The sequence below is a fragment of the Echinops telfairi genome, unplaced genomic scaffold (genome assembly GCF_000313985.2).
Source record: "Echinops telfairi isolate 266 unplaced genomic scaffold, ASM31398v2 ScPeMD7_7400;HRSCAF=8409, whole genome shotgun sequence".
Taxonomy (NCBI): domain Eukaryota; kingdom Metazoa; phylum Chordata; class Mammalia; order Afrosoricida; family Tenrecidae; genus Echinops; species Echinops telfairi.
In genome coordinates this window covers 25,373,312-25,378,597 of record NW_022111300.1, presented here as the reverse complement: position 1 = coordinate 25,378,597, position 5,286 = coordinate 25,373,312, and positions in this window count along the sequence as shown.

Sequence of the window (5,286 nt, the reverse complement as noted above, 5' to 3'; positions counted from 1 at the left end):
CTAATTGTGTGTGTGTGTGTGTGTGTGTGTTGTTATTAGTGGGAGTCTTAGAATAAATTGATTCTGCTGCCTGGTCCTGTGCCATCCTCACAGTTGTTCTTATTTTTGAGACCATGTTGCAGCCACTTTGTCAATCCATTTTATTGAGGAGCTTCTTAATTTTTGCTAACTCTCTACTTTTTTGGCTGACCCTCTACTTTAGTGTGTCAGATGTCCTTTTCCAGGGATTGGTTTCCCTTGAGACATTCAAGGTACAGTAGGTGAAACTTTTCTATCTTTACTCTAAGATGCTTCTTTCACCGAATTGGTCATTATTATATTTTAATTTATAAGGATTTTAATAATATTTTATGGTTGTTTAAAAAAGTTATTTATATTCATCATCTTATGCTGATAGGTAGATTTTGAGCATGGTGAATTATTTCCAGCTTAAAAATGAAGAATTAAGGTTGAGATTGGATGACTTGATCAGTATAATAAAGTTTCTGTTAATCTTTGTGTTATACCCATGAGGAGTTCAATGTACCTTGCATATTTTGAATAGAATTCCTAACACTGATATGTTTTAAAATTTTTTCTCTCCATTGATTATGTCTCTTTTGAGTCCTTTAATGGGTCTTTCACAGAGAAGAGAATTTTAAGAAAATATAATCCACTAGATTTTTCTTTCATTGGTTGCACATTTGGTGTGATAAAACTCACCACCAAGTTTTTATTATTTTTGTTTTTCCTTTTTTCCTTCTCCTTGAAGCCTTATAGAGTTGCAGTTTACATTTAGGCCTACGTTATTTTTTGATTGTTTATTAGGAAAGATGTATGGTCTTTAGGTCCCTATCTAGGTTTTTATTTACTGTATTTTTTATTGTTATGGATCTCCCAATTTTTCTAGCCAAATCTATTGAAAAAAATGCAGTCATTGTTAAATTTCCTTTGTTCCTTGTTCAATGATCACTTCATCATATTTGTGTGCCGGGCATTGTTTTAAGATCTTTTTATGCATTTTTTTTCATTTTATAATCTGATCACTGCTAGACTCTGTATTTTACAAATTAAGATGTAGAAACCATGGTGAAGTGTATAATCCAAATTCATCACATAGCTGGTTAAGTCGCAAAACAAGTCATACACAGGTTATTGACTTCCAAACTTTATATTGTGTCCCATTTTACTGTCTAAACCTTTCTTTGGCGTCAGGGGAGAACAAATGGTTAATCTGCTCACGGCTTGCTGCTCACTGAGGTGAGAGGGTTTCATCCTGCTAGAGATGACTCGGAACAAGGGCCTGCTGATCTGCTTCCTAAAAAGCAACCAGTGACCCAAGAGAACACGGCATATTCTGGCCCACATGGGTTTACAACAGTCAGAGCTGACTCTATGGAAAATGGTTTTATTGGTGTGGTGTCACACAGTGGCTTGACCTACATAGGATTGACCTACATTGGTTAAAATACCAGTGATGTGTCTTCAACACACTTAAACTTAGTAAGTGATTGGTCCTATAGACATGTGTTGTCATTTAAATCTCTTTAAAATTATGACTATTCATCTCTAAAAGGAATCCTAAACACTGAAATAGACAAACAAAATGAATTCTAAATTATAAAGCACAGGGATCAAACCTAGTTTTTTTATAGCCAGAGAAATAATGATTTTTAAAAAATCCATCATTCAGGAAATTGTTATAGTGGTGTTTGGTTTGACACAACTGTAGATATTTCACCTGCTCTATCGTGAAGTCTGGGTCAGAGGTAAGAAAAAGGGGGCAGGGGAACCAAACATTTTATCAAAGTGACAAGACAATGATCTACCATGTATCTTGGCTGCAAAAATATGTTATTAGATTCAATTTATCATGAAAAATTGCTAGATTGTGAGAAGGCTGAAATGGCAGCATGGCAAAAGTGCAGCTCTTTGGTACTAATTATCTTAAGAGTTGACCTTCCAGGTCACCCCAAACCCTGTATTAATTCAGAAGGAGAATTCAGATAGCCAACTCAGAGACATCAGACAATTCCAACCGAAAAGTGCTCAGCTTAACTCTTGCAAGGCTGCATGAGCAGACTTAGGTTGCATTAACACCAAAGCCTCAAAAATGTTATTCCAGGCTGTCTGTCCCACCTCTTTTGTCATTTAGCTATGCATCAACCCTGAAAAAAATTTTTCTTTCTGCACCTTGGCTCCATTCACATTTCTGTTCCAGACCAAGGGAAAACCCTCTTCCCCCTATCCACTTGCTGAGATAACTACCCTTTTCCTGGACAGCAGTAACTTAGGGCTGCTCTTATTCTGGTAATTTTGTTAACTTCTCTGATAGTCAACTGAACATGTTTGTCTCCCCTGAAGTGGTTTCGCACTTGCTGTCTATATCACATAGTGGACACTGACTACGTGCACTGGAATGCCCAGCTGAACTTCTCTGTCTTATTTGTCTAAGTAACCAATCAATAGCAGAACTGATCTCTCTCTATAGAGCAGCAGTTTTATATCAGAAATGTGTTAAAAGTTAATAATTTTTATTTGTGTCTTTCATGCTATTTTTATTTTCTTCTTTTGCTGCCTAGATATGTTAATTCTATCTTCTATCACAGGGTGTTTCTCTTAGCAAGAAGAAGATGCCTAATTGATTTGGTGTGACAATTAGGCTTCATATCAACTTGGCGAGCCAGGATTCTCCCTTAATATGATCTAATCTAGTGTTGACAACTCCGTGACACAATTTTCTATGAAGCAACCACAGTTATGGGGAGAATCAGCCTTGACACGATTGAGGGTGGTTTCATCCAGGGCATGGCCTACTCTTGGTCTAAAATTCATTAACAGTGTGTAGATGCCAGCTGATGGCTACTGCTGGATTTTGATCCTGTATCTTGTCTATTTACCAAGTGTCTCAAAAAGCGACCAGCTTTGAGTGGGGCCCAGCAGGTCCTGAAACAGGTGTAGGCTCCTTTGCAAGTCCCTTTGCCACATGGGCCATATAATCCAACAGATCCAGTGGTGCTTGTGGTGTCGGTGGCAGATAGAGATCTAGCTTGGAGTATTTGGCAGTACCCTGTGGGTGATACACAGCCTATACCCTTGAGAATTTAGAGCAAAGCTCTGCTATCCTCTACAGACAACTACTTCCTTATTGAAAAAACAAAGCAGCTTTTGACTTGCTGCTGGGACTTCGTGGACACTGAATACCTCAGTATGGGACGCCAAGTCCCCATGCAGACTGAGCTGCACATCTTGACCCAAAAAGCCCTCAAGCTGGACATGCACAGCAGCACTCCATCATTCAGTGAAAGTGGTGGACAAGATACCAGTCTAGAGCAGGACATATATGACAAAGCATCCTAAATGCCTGTGGTCTCCACTCGTTGCAATGCTCTTTCGCCCAGTTTGCCTCTATAGCTTCCTTCTGATCAGTTGGCTGAGGAAAAGAAAGCTCACGCTTGGTTTACTGATGGTCTATCCTATATGCAGGCACCACTTGAAAGTGTACTATAGACGTGTTACAGTCCATTTCTGGTGACAAGAAAACCTTCCACTGGGAATAACTTCAAATGGTACACCTGGGTAGTCAGCTTGCCTGCAAAGAGAAATGGCCAGATGTACAACTGTGTGTATTGATTCATGGGTTGTGACTCACGGTTTGGCAGATGGGAAGGGACTTAAAAGGAGCATGATTGGAGAATTTGTGAAGAGGTGTGTGAAAGAGTTATGTGGATAGATGCTTCTGAGTGGGTCAATACAGGACAGATGTCTGTGTCTCATGTGCATCCTCACCACAGGGTTACCTCTGTAGAGGAGGACCCTAACGACCAAGTGGATAGACTGTCACAGTCTGAGGAAACCAACCTGAATCTTGCCCCAGTCATTCCTGCCATTGCCCAATAGGCTCAGAAAAAAAATGGCCATAGCATCAGAGCAAGAAATTATCTATTGGCTCAGTGACATGGACTTCTACTCACTATGGCAGTGACCAACAGGGATTCCAAGATATGGGACCCTCCTGGGGAGATCAGTCAGGAACCTAGTGGCAAGTAGATCATATAGGAATACTTCCATCATGGAGAGTGCGGCACTTACTGGAATAGACACTTACTTTGCATATGAATTTGCCTAAAAGTACTAAGAACTCCACTTCTGTCACTATTAGTAAAGAGGAGATTGTTCATTCATACCATGTGGTGGCAAAGCTAATATCCAAAACAGCATACCTGGAAACATAGCTTTGATTCCATTGAACTGGAGGTGAAGACTGCCTTTTGGCCATTTCAGACTCCTCATGACTGTAGATAATCAGGCAAAGAAGGATATCACTATAATAAGTGGTGTGATGGATCCCGATTACCAAAAAGAAATGGGATTGGTTGTGTGTAGTAGAGCTATAGTATAGGTCCTCCCTTTAGTATTGCTATGTCCTGTTATTAAAGTCACGGGTAAATTACAACTCAATTCTGACATGACTGCTAATAGCTCAACTCTTCAGGATTGAAGGACTGGGTCATCCCAACAGGCAAACAACAACAACAACAATAAAACATGGCCAGCTGTGGTACTTGCTGAGGCTAGAGGCAATATGGAGGTTATTTCTAAATACTAGCTACGGCCACTTGGCCAGATGCAGAAGCAAGGACTGCAAATACTATGAATACTTCTTCTTTGTACATATGCATCAAATATTTGTGTTTTGATTATGTATATACAATGGAAATGGAATGAGTGCATTTTGGTTGTAAGAGTGTTCATTGTATCAGACTAGGCACAAGTATGACTTTATTATTGTCTTTATTTAGGGACGGTGTATGTTTGAAGGAGATATGCAAGTGCTAAGATGACAAGGGATGGACTTTGATATTTAAGTTTAATTCCAACTTGGGTGGGGCAAGTTTCTCCCATAATCTCATCTCACATAGTGTGGTCAACTCCATGATGGGATCCACCTTGAAGGAGCCAAGCTGTTTGGGGAGAATATATGCTTAACCTGCTCACAACCTTGATACTATTGAGGGAGGTTTCATTCAAGATGTGGCGTATTCTTTCTATAATTTGATAGTGTATTGAAGCTTTCTATGAATATTTTTATGGAAGCTACATTTGGGTCCTGCATCTAAATAATCAACTTCTTGTTATATTTTCTGACTTGAAGTGCCATTAGCACATTTCTGACCTCGAATTTATCCATTTCTGACCTTGAATTCAATTCTGACTTGAATAGACACATTCAGCTTAGCATCCCCCAGGCTGCAGTTTTTCTACTTCATCTCCTTCAGCCCTTGTAACTGCACAAGATAGGAGATG